Raw genomic sequence first — 14,188 nt, 5'->3', positions numbered from 1 at the left:
GACCATAACAAAAGACACGGAAGGACATTACATATTGATAAAGGAAACAACCCAGGAAGAGGATATACCAATTGTAAATAGCTATGCACCCAACATGAGAACACCTAAATACATAAAGCAATTATTAGCAGACATAAAGGAAGACATTGGCAGCAATGCAATAATAATAGAGGACTTTAGCACTCTACTTACATCAATGATAGATCATTGAGACAGAAAATCAACAAGGAAAGAGTTGCTTCAAATGACACATCAGATTGGATGGACTTAAAAGATCTATATAGAGTATTTCATCTAAAAACAGCAGCATATACATTTTCTTCGAGTGCACATAGAATATTCTCTAGGATAGATCACAGGTTAGTCCACAAGACCAGTCTTAATAAATTTAAAAAATATTAAAATTATATCATACAATTTTTTTTTTACCACAATGGTATGAAACTAGAAAGCAATCACAAGAAAAAAATCTGGAAAGAACGCAAATACATGGAGGTTAAATAACTTGCTGGTATACAGTGAATAGATCAACCAAGAAATCAAAGAGGAATCAAAAATACATGGGGACAAATGAAAATGAAAACACAACAGTCCAAAATGTTTGGGAATGTAGCAGAAGCTGTTCCAAGAGGAAAGTTAATAGCAATCCAGGCCAACCTCAAAAGACAAGAAAAATCTCAAATAACCTAACCTTATACCTAAAGGTGTTTAGAACAAGAGAAACAAAGTCCAGAGTGGAAGGAAGGAAATCGAAGATTAGTAGAGCAGAAATAAATGAAAAGGATAAAAAGATAATGAACTGTTAGAAATTCTGATAGAAAAAAGGGTGAGGTTTAGCCAAGGCATATTCCACATTCCTGCCATATAATTTGATTGATTAACCCATGGTTCTCAAAAGTCAGTACATTAGAGTCCACTGGGGAACATGTTTAAATAAAAAAAAAAAAAGAGCAGTAATTCAGGGCTCCACTCTCAAGTTGTAGTTCTGAAGAGAACCCTGGTGCAAGCATCCTACCAAGCATACTTCAAGAAACAAAACTTAAAATGTGTCAGGGTACCTCTCCTGCTCATGCTGTCTGTCTGTCTCTCTCTCAAAAATAAATAAAACATTAAAAAATTTTGAAAAACTGTGTCAGGGTAATTTTGTCCTCAGGTTACCAGGAAAGGCACTCTTTCCGCCTCTTGGCTTAAAGGAAGAAGAACCAAATAACGTGTCTACAAGTCATGTGGGAGTCAGCCAAGTTTCAGCTCCACCTCCAGTCTTTGACTTGTTCGATGATATCTCTGGTAGTTACTTAATCTCATCACACCTCAGTCTTATCATCTATAAATTCAGGGTGTTATAATATATGCTACAGCATGTACCTCCTCAGGGGATGACAAAGATAAAATGAGATGTTGCATTAGGGGTATAAGCAGAGTCCTTAGCCAAACAAATGTGAGCTACTGCTACCATTGTCACCACTATCTTCACTGTCATTATCACCGTGACCGCCACCATCAGTAGTTATCCTTCTATTAGGATCCTGCTGTGTGCCAGGTAGTGAGCTTGCAATTTTTAATTTAATTTAATTTAATAATTTAAGTTTTAAATTTTCTTTTATTCTCATAGTTAACATAAGGGACAATTGCTCAGACTATGTGGAGAAAAAGCTTTCAGGGAACAAGAGTAGAAGTAGGAGGAGATTGTATTGTATGAACTGAGAGATGATGGTGACTTGACTAGTTTGGCAGCAGTGGAAAGAGAGAAATGGATACAGTCAAGATACACTATGAAGGAGAAAAATCAGACTCATGATGGATTCAATGGATAGGATTACTGGCTTTTGGCTTAGCTACCTGGGTGGATTGTGCAGTTTACTGAGATAACACACACTGAGGAAGAGTGGTTTGTACAAAGGAGAGGGAAAATGAAGATTTCTTTGTGAGAAATGTTTATTTTGAAATATACAGTTGACATCCAAGTGAATATGTCCAGTAGATAGTTACAAAGATGAGTCTGGAGCTCAGGGGAACAGGCAGTCCTGGGGATACCAACCCTGAATTCAGAAGCACGTAGATAGAATTTAAAGCCATCAGACTGGATGAGATAATACAGGGACAGAATATAATTAGAGAAGAAAAGAACCAGCTACCAGAGTCTTGGTCACTGTGGCATTTAGATGATCATTACTGCAGGAAGAGATAGCAAAGGAGGCTGGGAACCTAAGAGAGGAGGAACAGCAGCAGAGGATGTCACAGAGGCCAACAGAGGATGGACTTTTAAGGAGAGACCTTCCTCATGAACTCCATCAAGAGCTGTTTAGACATTAGACAAGAGGAAGCATAGTTGAAAACTTTTACTGAAAGTTTTGGTGGAATATTGGGGGGAGAAGACTGGTTGGAGTGGCTTGATTAATTATGAAAGATGGGGAATGGAGATGGAATAGACATTTCACTCCTTAGAGAAGTTTTACTGGAAAAGGAGTAAAGAAATAGAACAGTATTCAAAATGGCATGGGTGTTAAGGGAGGATTTGCCATTATTCAAAGGTTTTAGATATCAGCTTCTTTGTCTGATGAAGTAAATAATCCAGTAGAAAGGAAGTAATAAAAGATCCAGGAAACAGAGAGGAAAAAATGCAAATAAGCAAAATTCTTGAGAAAAGAGAAGTGAAACCTAGAGCTTCAGTGGAGGGACTTATCTTGGATGGGAGCAGAGACACATCTATTGGAACAGGAGAGAAATTGGAAAATATGGGCACCTCTATAAATAAGTTTACAGATTTTGTTTTGGTGACATGGAGAAGTTCCTGTCTTAATCTATAAAGAGGACTCCTATTAATTAATCATTTCCAGGTAAATGATCTAAATATCTGGAAATAATTACAGGGTTGCCTCTTTTATAAATAAATGTCTTCTTACTTGGCTGCTACCTCCAGTCCAGGATAAAATGGCAATGATGACAGTAAAGCATCCTCATATTTCATGTGATTTAAAGAAATAATTCTACCATGTGACTACTAAATATGATATTTATGCTTATAGGTTTTTGGTAGCTATGGTACAGCAGGTAAGGGATATTTACATCTTCAAGACTGAATCATATTTATGTGGGATGGTTCAGCTTGTCATAACCTCTAGTGATGATACATCATTTTCTTATGTACTTCTCCACTTGAATCACTAATAGCTTATTTATCTTTAAAAATCATAAGTGAAATTGGCATAGAGTGTTTTTGTATATATGCTCTCATAGGTAGATTTTGGTTCTGTGGCTATGCTAATTCTATAAAATGACTAGCAATTTTTCAATATTTTTCTAAGGGCTGAAACAGGTTTTCAAGAAAGAAATTCTTTGTTATGGAAAAAAATGTGTTATAACTATTTGTGTCTGGTGATTTTATTTTAAAAAGAGGTTATCGGAATATATCTTTAGTTTCTTCTCTTATTATTAGTCTTTTGTGGCCAGTTTGAATGATTTTCTTTTCCTAGAAAATATTCATTTTATCCCAGTTTTTAAATGTTTTTGAAGAGTTACACATACTATGATAGAATTTTTAAAATCTTTGTGTCTGAGGGCATGTCTCCTATCTCATTTCCAGTGCAATTTATTTGTGTCTTCTTTCATTTTTTCTTGGTAAGATTTCCTAAAATTTTGCTGTCAAGTTTGTATTTTGTTGAACAATTCTAACTTAGTAAATTTCAGGCTTTAGGAAAATCACTTATTTTGCCTTTTTAACTAATCGTTTCTTGCTTTGAGTTGGGTATGTTCTTTTGCTACTTCCACTAGATTCTAGTTAGATTTATTTTTGTTCTTCCTAATCTTCCAGTAAATGCATGAAAAGGGATACATTTTCCACTAAAAACTGGTTGGACCATAGCCCACAGATCTTGACATTTAGTGTTCTTTTAAAAAAAATCATTTAAATAATTAAAGCAAAGAGCTTATAATTTTAGTTTATATTCCCTCTTTAGAACTTATTTTGATAGTTGCTTTTAATTCTCAAGTGGACATTTTTATTTTTGTAATTCTTTTGTTATTTCTAATTTTATTTTGTTATATCCAGGGAAGATAATTTCAGCATTTAAAAATTTTTGAGATTGCCATTGTGGTTAATAATCTATTTTTGAAATGTGTCTCATGTGTATTATAAAGCATTACATATTCATATTGAATATAGAAATGGTATGTGTATTTTTAATTAGCTTAAGCTTGGTAGTATATAATTCAAATATATGTTCTAACATATTTTTAAGGATTTTAAAATGGTCGAATTAGACTCATTGTAGAAAAGTCATTGTGGAAAATTATAAATAGGAAGAGAAAAACCCATCCAGAGCCCTGTGAGCCTAGAGGTAAATATTAATATCTTGGCATTTATTTTCAAAACTGTTAGATTTCTTATATGGTAAAGATAATGCTATACATATACAATTGCATCCTGAATAATTTTTCCTTATTTAGTCTCAGTATTTCTATATGTCAAATAATTCTTCATAACTACCATTTTAATAGCCAAATATTTTGTGATAAGAATCTACTATGGTTATAAAGATGTTTCACATATTTTTCTATTACAAATAGTTATGCAGAAAATAACTTTATATATGTCTTTTCTACATTCAAGATTATTTTTATAGAATGAGTTTTAGGAGAAATTAAGTCTAAAAGTATGAACATTTTTATATACACATTTTTATATATACAAAAGAAATCTGTGCTTTCCTTATAAAGTCAAGCCACTGAATATGATCATCTTTGGCTCTCTGCTATCTGTCTTCCTCAGCCTACCTCCACTGCTTTAATATCTAGAGAGGAATTCGTAGTTTGTATATCCTTCCAGACCTTTCTTCAGTTGAACATTTATGCATACGTATGTGTGTTTGAGAGAGAATATATGAGTACATAATACACACTAAGCATACACATTTTTTACATAATTTGGAGGTTGTGTATATACACACAAGTATGCTTCTTTTTAAAGTTTAGGAAAAATATGTATTAGTTCAAGTAAAAAACTTTCATATTTTCAGGTGTCTAATGATTACATTTACCCTCACATTATGGACTTTGTCATTTTATCACTAATATTTTGTAAGAGATTTAACTAAATAGTACATCTCTCTGACCTCTCCTTTATGGTCTGTCAAGATCCTAGTTTCCTTTGTTACCAAGTTTGAGCATCTTTGATAGGCTTGCTATTCTTGCTTGAGTTGTCCTTTAATTAGGAGGCAGGAGAATGTGTCATAGAGGAGGAGTATCTTCCCCTTGTCCAGTCAGATCACTTAAGAGCTGGGCAACTTTAAGAGCCTGTACCTGGAACAAAGGCATTCCTTAGATGTAAAGGAAATAGAAATTAATACATCCCCACTAGAATTGCTGATAGAATACTTTCTTCTTTTGAATTGATGGTTTTGTTTTGTTTAGGGGTAACCCCACAAATAGCTAAATAGTAGCTTGACCAGCAAGTGTGAATGAGTCTGCATTAGGCTGGCAGTTACAGAAAACCTCAAGTTAAATGGGCTTGAATACTAAAGAAGATAGATCATTTCCCTTAACAAGAACTTTCAAGGTAGCTTGACTGCTGAGTTGATGAATCTTGTGGCATCATTGAGAGCCCTTCCTCCTGTACCATCCTCCGCCTGTCCACTGGTTCCTCAGCTAGCTTCCTGCCTCTGGTATCAGCTTGACTCAATATGACTGCCAGAGTTTCAGCTCGCTCTTGAATGCATTAAAACTGTCCAGTAATGCACCCATTCTTCCAAAGTTTTCAAGTAACAAAAACCATTTCCCAATAAGACCCTCGCTGACATTTGCCCTTGGCTCATTGGCCTGCCTCACATGCTGATCTAAATCACATGATTAATGTAGACCAGTTAGCATCCATTCTCCCTTGAAGCAAAGTGGGCTAAAGAATGTGGATATTCAAACAATATCAGCATTCTATAGGCAGTAAGAGGTTGAGAGAAGGGAATAAATATTATGTAGGCATCCAACTGTGCCTACAAAAATGTGCATATTGCCCTATTAATATTTAAAAGTTAAGGGGTGCCTGGGTGGCCCAGTAGGTTAAGCATCCAACTTCGGCTCAGGTCATGATCTCACATTCGTGGGTTCAAGCCCCACGTCGGGCTCTGTGCTGACAGCTAGCTCAGAACCTGGAGCCTGCTTCGGATTCTGTGTGTGTCTCTCTCTCTGCCCCTTCCTGCTCATGCTTGGTCTCTCTCTGTCTCAAAAACAAATAAAACATTAAAAAAAATAAAAGTTAAGTAAACTACAGGAATGTCCTGATAACCAACTAGATAAATGTAAGAATATAAGATATATTAATATTGATTATATAACAAATGTAGTCTAAAATCCATTAAATAAACCTGTTCTTAATTTTTTTAATGTTTTTTTTTATTTATTTTTGATACAGAGAGAGACAGAGCATGAGAGGGGGAGGGGCAGAGAGAGAGAAGGAGACACAGACATGGAAGCAGGCTCCAGGCTCTGAGCTAGCGGTCAGCACAGAGCCCGATGCGGGGCTCGAACCCACGAACGTGAGATCTGACCTAGGCCGAAGCCGGAGGCTTAACCGACTGAGCCACCCAGGCGCCCCCTCAATTTTAAATCTAGTTATTGAGCAAAGGTATATTATCTTTAGGAAGAAAGTTCATTCCTTTAAAAAAATTTTTTTAATGTTTAATTATTTTGAGGGAGAGAGAGAGACAGAACACAAGTGGGCCAAGGGCAGAGAGAGAGAGATACAGAGCTGAACTGTCAGCACAGAGCCTGACACAGGACTTGAACCCAGGAACCATGAGATCATGACCTGAGCCAGATTCGGTCGCTCCGCTGACTCAGCTATCCGGGCACCCAAGGAAAGTTCATTCTTATCAAATATTTAAATGTTTCCATGTAGGCAAAAAAGCATGTTCTTCTTTGGATTTAAAAAATCAAGTCACACTTTGAGATGTCAGAATTATCCTCCTTTACCAGAATTAATCACAATAACATGAGAATGTGGCCAGGTTGGAAAAGAGTTACAATAAATCATGTCCATTTATCTGTAGCATTTTCTGCATCTTTAAAGATTGCAGGATGTTTATCTTAATAGTTAGAGAGGTATTTTTAAACCTCTTTTGATAAAGTTTTTCTTCCTCTCATTTAGTGTGATAGCACCATAAATTTTTGATGATGATATTATTGTAAGCTACATCTTATATAAGGCCATTAAATAACCTAAAACATTAATGGGTAAGACTTAAAGGCTTACTTGTGGAGAGGAAACAATCTACGTCTAACACAAAGCGGTAAGATGCTCCACGGCTTGAGAAAGATTGAAGTGTATAATCCATCAAAATGTTACCTTCTCCCTGAAGGCCTTTTAAAGAGAGAAATGATAAATTAAAACCCAAGGTATCCCAAACATGATAGGACCTGAATATCTGATTTACTTTCAGATGATAGAAGAGGATGATGAGTGAGTCATAAATTTAAGGAATTTGACTATTGGGTAAAGGAATTTTTTTTATGAATTTTTCATATGGCCATGAATCATGATCATAGTAATGGTTTTTAGGGAATCAACATTGTGCCGTATCTTTATCTGCTTGTGGTGGATGGTGGAATAACTCTTCTACTTTGTTTCTTGCTTAGGGAAACTTTTGCTCATTTCCAGCTTTTGACTCACTTTACATTTTCCTCCTACTCTATGTGTGGGAAGAAAACAAAGATCCTGGTTTTTGGATTCAATAAAATGATGTGCATGCACTCTGTGTATGCTTAACAGTGCTGTATAAATATCTTGAATTACGGTTATTAAGACTAGCTGGATTCTTTTCTCAGAAAATAATGTGGGGAGTAAAAGGATATAAGAATTCTCTTTTCCCCTTAGCAAAGGGATCTACCATTGAGTATTAACTTGAGGACAAGGAATACATTTTTTGCTTCTTTATTTCCCTGCTAGTTCAGACTTCCTACATTAACCATTCAGTGCATGCTAGTATTGAATGAGGATATTTGAAGTGGCAAAAAATGTACCCATTCTCACGTTTTCTGTGAAATTCCAGAATTGACTACAAATCCACTAAGCCAAAAGTCTATAAAGGGTCAGATAGTAGATATTTTCATCTCTGTGGGGCATATATTCTGGTACAATCGCTCAATTGAGGCCTAGATAATATGAAGAAATGGGTGTGGATATTTTCCAATAAAACTTTCTTCATAGCAAAAAGGTATGGGCAGGATTTGTCCAGGAGCCATGTTTGCTGATTCCTTTCTTAGGCTATAACCACCCAGACCGTTCCTTGGAGATCCTCTCAGGGGTTCCTTCACAGCAACACTCTTTATTTATGTATTTTTTAAAATGTCTTATTTATTTTTGATACAGAGAGAGACAGAGCATGAGAGGGGGAGGGGCAAAGAGAGAAGGAGACACAGAACTGGAAGCGGGCTCCAGAGCAACACTCTTTAAAGGAAGATGTTAGGGCAGGTCTCGTGGCAGAAGTGAGACATTTTCAAATCATGCAGAGAAAAGCTGGAGTGGACAGTATTGCCAATTAGAAAGGAAAGTATAACTATATGTCTAGACACTGAGGGCTTGCAGGCCAGCAGTGAAAATATCTGAACATTTCTATGTCATGAGGTTTTCTCAAACTAATGATACTAACTGGCGTAGAATTGGGAAGGGAGAGAGCAGAGGGGGCAGATATCATGACAGGGTACTTACTGGTTAAGAGCAGTTACTTTTTAGTTATTGGTAAAAGAGAAAAACATTTCTATCATCATTACATAGATAGAAACACAGGTAGAGACATAGCCAAGTTTTTTAAAAAAGATACATTAGCTAAGTAATATTAATATTTTAATTTTCAATGTGTTTATTTCTTGTAGGAAAATGTAGTTAACTGATGGTACGAAAACATGATACCGTAGCTCTCAGTATTAGCAACAAATGGTGGGTTACTCCATCCAGTGTGTAGTTAATGTACTTAGTGCCATGGGGAGACCTGCCCTACAGACAGAAACAGCACAGAGCTGAGGCAGTGAATTGTACTGTCAGTTGGAAGCATAGAAGTCTGTGGGCTCTGGACTCAGACAAGTCTAGATTTGAATCTTGCTGCTCCACTTCTTACTGGATGCACTGCCGTGGGCGAAGTAATTGAACTCTCATAGCCTCATGTCCCTCATCTGTAAAGTAAGCATGATAATGGGGTCAGTATCACAGAACTGTTGTTAAGATTAAGTGGAAAACTACATATAAAACAGTACAGGACCTGGCATGTAGTAAATATTCAACAATTGGTAGAGATTATGATTAATTATTAAAATGAAATCTACATACAATGTAAATCTGAATACTGGGCTAGATCTGTCAGTGATTCCCTATGGGACCTTGGGTAGATAATTTCTCTTGTAGGGATTCTTCTCTGTATAATGAGAGGCTATGTAATCCCTGACATGCTTTTGGAAGTCTAAACCTTCGAAGAAAATTTGGGTAAAAGCCCCTGCTGCTCCTCAGGTGACACGAAACTAGACCATAAATAGCAGCGTGATTCACTGCTGGTTCCCGCACCATTCAAGCTGGCCTCTGAGGGCAGAGTACTTCCTAAGAATCTGCTAGTCTTTCCAGGTTCTACTATCTGTAGGTGTTTACTCATGCATCTTTGTCTTCTTTTACTTTGATCTTGTTCCAAGTCAGACATCTTTAGAAGGATTGGTGCTAAGGCCTGAGGGAGGTTCAGAAATACTGGAAGACAAGAATCAAGCAAAATAACATCTTTCTTTCTTATGACCCAGAAACCAGAGATGACATGACCAATAAATAATTAATGATCTCAGCTTCTGTAATGGAAGGACTTTGGAGCCAGGAGGATCTGGACTTCCATCTAGGCCCTGCATTTACAAACTTTGACCTTGGGCAAGTCACTTACCTTAAAGGATAATTATAAAACAGGAATGATAACCCCTACTTCATAGGATTGCTGCAAGGATTCATTGTGATTACTTTTATGCAAATCATTTACCACAGTACCAAATCATAGTTCCTGGATTCTAAGTCATGTTTTCACATTCTGAAATTGGAATGTGTCTTAAAATTGATGGATCTAATAATGTTTCTTTTTTTTGTCTTTTTCACTTTTTTTTTTCCTGGAAGATGTTTATAAATTGATGGGACTCTAGAATCAAGAAAATTGTGCAATAAATAACCAATAAAATTAGCTTCTGTCATTCTAACCTTCAATGATTTTTTTTGCTTCAATTCTGTTTATACAAACATGTTGTATTTTTGATATGGGGTACTGATATTGTAAGGTCAAAATGATAGGAAAAGAGTCATAAATACAGACTTAATTGTAAGTTAACTCATACAGGTATAAATAGTTTCCTTATACTCATTCATCACATGCATCATTGGATTGCTCCTAAAGAATAAATAAATCACTTATTCTAGTCGTACTTGAACAAAGGCACATTTTCAACAAATGCCATTCCTTCTTCCTTTACCTTATCAATACGTTTGCACTTAAGAAGTCTTTACCATCCTTTTGTTCTCATGGTGTTAAATACAGAAATCTCATTTGCATTTAGTATAAATGATTTATTTTTCATTTGGTTACATAACATAAAGTAGACTTGGTCTGTTTACAGGTCAAATCTTGTTTCAAAACTAATTTGTGATACTGTTCTGGCTTGGTTTTCTCCCTTGACCAAAGGTCACAGATACATCATTTTCCAAGTATTACCATGACTTGACTATCTATATCCACTAATTCCTCAGGAAGCTAGTACTTGTATATCTAATTTAGACTTTCATTTACTTTTACCTTATTTTTATCACTACCATTTATACCTAACTCATCCCTGATGATCTCTGAGATATATAGACTATTTCACAAGACTATGAAGTTACTCTTCAGGAATTTCTATGTAAGATCCGTCCCTGACAGGAGGAAACTCTTTTTGTCACTTTTGTTATCTTGAAAGCTGGTCCCTTCCCTGAGGCTTTTATTTTTTTTTTAAACTTGATGCGGTTTCAACTGAAAAATTCACAAGACTATTTAGAAAAACAAGTTGAGGGGAGCTGTTTAAGAAATTGAAAAGTAATTGCAAACAACGTTGGGTAATTGTGACTTTCAGTTGTTCTGTATCAGTTAAATTTTTGTGCTCTTTTCCCTGTGTACATGGTGGTTCTGTTTTTCTCCAATAAACCTTTTATTAAAAAAATAGAGTTTACACTAGGAGTGGGAGAAATGTCAGTTCTTCCATTATTGTACTTGGATTATTGATGTTATCTTTAAAATTGTATCTTTACAAAATAGCTATTTGTCTTTTCCATAGGGTTAGCTTAGTTCAAACACTTAATATGGTTCAGAAATACACTTACCCAGCCTACAGTAAATACTACATGAAGATACTGGTGTCAATCCATATGGTAAAATATTAGTAAGCCTTAATTTCTTTTTATTTTTATTTAAAATAATTATAAATGGAAACTCTAGTGTTTTCTAGAATTTCCTTCTCATACTTCTTGGAGTTCTTAGACACTCCCCATAGCCATTCACTCTCATGTGTGGAGATGGCCAGAGTAGACCACTAGTCCACTGAGAAATGAGAAGTGCACCTCATTTCTGAAACACGGGTCTCCCTATTGAAGGTTGGCCACACCCTCACTGCTTGGCCCCTACCGTTCAGAATATTCCTATTCACCATAACTAGTTTCATGAAATCATATTTATAATGTTAATCTAGTTTCTTTGTGTCCATATCACATGAAAATTTCAAAGGAGAGAGTTGAGTCCCAACATGTGCTAGGAGGGATAAGAGAGATGAATTATATTGATGGAGTTTGGCAGCGATGGGTGTGTGTGTGTGTGTGTGTGTGTGTGTGTGTGTGTGTGTGCATGTTATTTGATGTATATATCTGGTATTTTTTTTTTGAGTGAGATTCTATCTTCTTGCTCCCTGGGCAAACAAAAAATATTAAAGGTTTTTAATTTGCTTGCTTAAAACCCCCCCACTCTTTCTGACTAAAGGTTTAGAAGCAGTTAATTTCTTCATTACACATGTAGCTCTTTTTCTTAGATCAGGAGAAGCATGGAAAACAAATTCCATATAACCAAAGAAACTCTCCTTTGCAGTGTAAATAAATGGTCAAAGTAACCGTGTAGTTTAATGTTTCAGCTATGGTTTATTTGGTCTTCAGAGATGCAGACTATTTGTGTATTGGTCTGGGTTCTTTACAAAGAAAATTACTCCAAAGAGTTTATGCCAACTATCTAAGAATGGAAGTACTGATAACTAAAACCATTCCTTATCAGTATAAAAGTAAATGACTTATACATCTTTATGGTTCAAAGGAATACTCTCTTACAGATGAAGAAAATGAGCCCCAAAGGGGTGAGGTAATTCCCTTTGGCTCACAGAGTTTGCTAATGGCAGATGGGACTGGACCAGATCTTTTGACTCCAGACCAGTGGGGTTTCTAAAGAATGCTCCACTAATTTTTTGAAGTTTTTATCTATTTATTTAAATAATCTCTACACCCAACGAAGGGCTCAAACTCATGACTCTAAACCCAAGAGCCTCCTGCTCTTCCAAGTGAGCCAGCAAGGCACCCAGTGTTCTTTTAGACAGGAAAGAGGAGAGACCAGCTATATTTTGGGGTAACATGGAAGCATGAACAAGTATTTAATTAGAATGAAGTAAAAAGGAGTATCTGTGGCAGGGCCCACAGGAGCTGTCCACAGCCGTCTAGTCCTACTAGCAAGCGTTTCCATAGGAGTGGTAATGACCTTAGAGAAACTAGTTAATATACAAAATACATAGCAGAAGATAACATCCCAGAAACAAGGACGAGAAACTGTAGTGTTTTGTTTCCTTGGAATGTCCAGGATCTGATCTGTTTTGTATTAACAGTGTTTTCCGAGTTAACTCCGCAGGCACAAGGTGATAGAAAACAGATGGATTGCCCTTGCTATGTTGTAGACACATTCTCTTAGGGTTTCTTTCTAATATAAGGATTAAGGAGTAAAATGTAGAAAGTCCATAAACATAATTGTAAATTTGTGTGTTTAAACTCTTTTTACCTACTGAAGTATAAAACAACCAGGGACTGCTGGAGTGACCACACTGCTAGCGATTCTGTGACAGTTCATCTGACTGTCTACCATGGCTGTCCCACACCGTGGGCTAGGTGTCAGCACCAGTTGCCATTTGTGCTTCAACAGACCACATTTGTGCTGTGTCACACACAGAGAGGATTAGTTTTTACTTATTAGAGTGATAATGACTTTTTATCATGGATGTTGATTCAAAAGAGTTTTAAACAATAGTTCCATTGTTTCTTTGATTTCCACACATAAACTCTCAAGCAAATCATCTTCTCCTTGGGTCTGAGATTTTGCTGAATATAAGAGCAGGATGACTAGGGAATGTTTAGGGACATTGTTGCAGAATGCCTTTTGTTCATTGAAGAAATCATTACTAAGCTCACGTAGGCCATTACTTTAAATAAGGGGATATCAATTCAAATGGGTATGGTTGATTCCTGCTTTCTTTGAGTTTATAGTCTAGTGGAGTGGGCAAAGAAGCAACAGTTTGGGGTAATCTGTACAGATTTTCTTTCTTTTTTTAAATAAACTTTTAAATATTTTATTTTTGAGAGAGAGAGAGAGCGCGAGTGAGCGAGAGCGCGCACCAGAGCATGAGTGGGGGAGGGGCAGCAAGAGAATCTTGCTATACAGATACAGAATCTGAAGCAGGCTCCAGGCTCTGAGCTGTCAGCACAGAGCTGGGCGTGGGGCTCAAACTCACGAACTGTAAGATCATGACCTGAGCTGAAGTTGGACATTCAACCAACTGAGCCACCTGGGTGCCCCCAGATTTTCTATAAGAGAATAGATAATCTGTACTTGAGACCATCAGAAGGAGCCCTGCACAGCTTGCTTCAGAAAGACTTCATTAAGCTCTGAAGATCAACGCCCTATGGAAAACCATTTGTACTGGGGTAAGCAGCTGTGTATGGTACTCAAGACAGAGAACTGAGGTAGGCAAAGACAAGGCTGTAGACGTGGGGACACCACACATGACTGGATTAAGGAATCTGTGAGTTAGAAGTCTTGACCATTGTGTTTGTTTCGATTGTTTCCAACTGTTGGCCTAAAGGTCGTTCCTAATCTGAAGGTGAATAGGTTTTATTTTTAAAGTAGATGCAGAC

The sequence above is a fragment of the Suricata suricatta genome, chromosome 6 (assembly GCF_006229205.1).
Source record: "Suricata suricatta isolate VVHF042 chromosome 6, meerkat_22Aug2017_6uvM2_HiC, whole genome shotgun sequence".
In the NCBI taxonomy this organism is placed as follows: Eukaryota; Metazoa; Chordata; class Mammalia; order Carnivora; family Herpestidae; genus Suricata; species Suricata suricatta.
Note: the sequence above shows the minus strand (reverse complement) of the source record.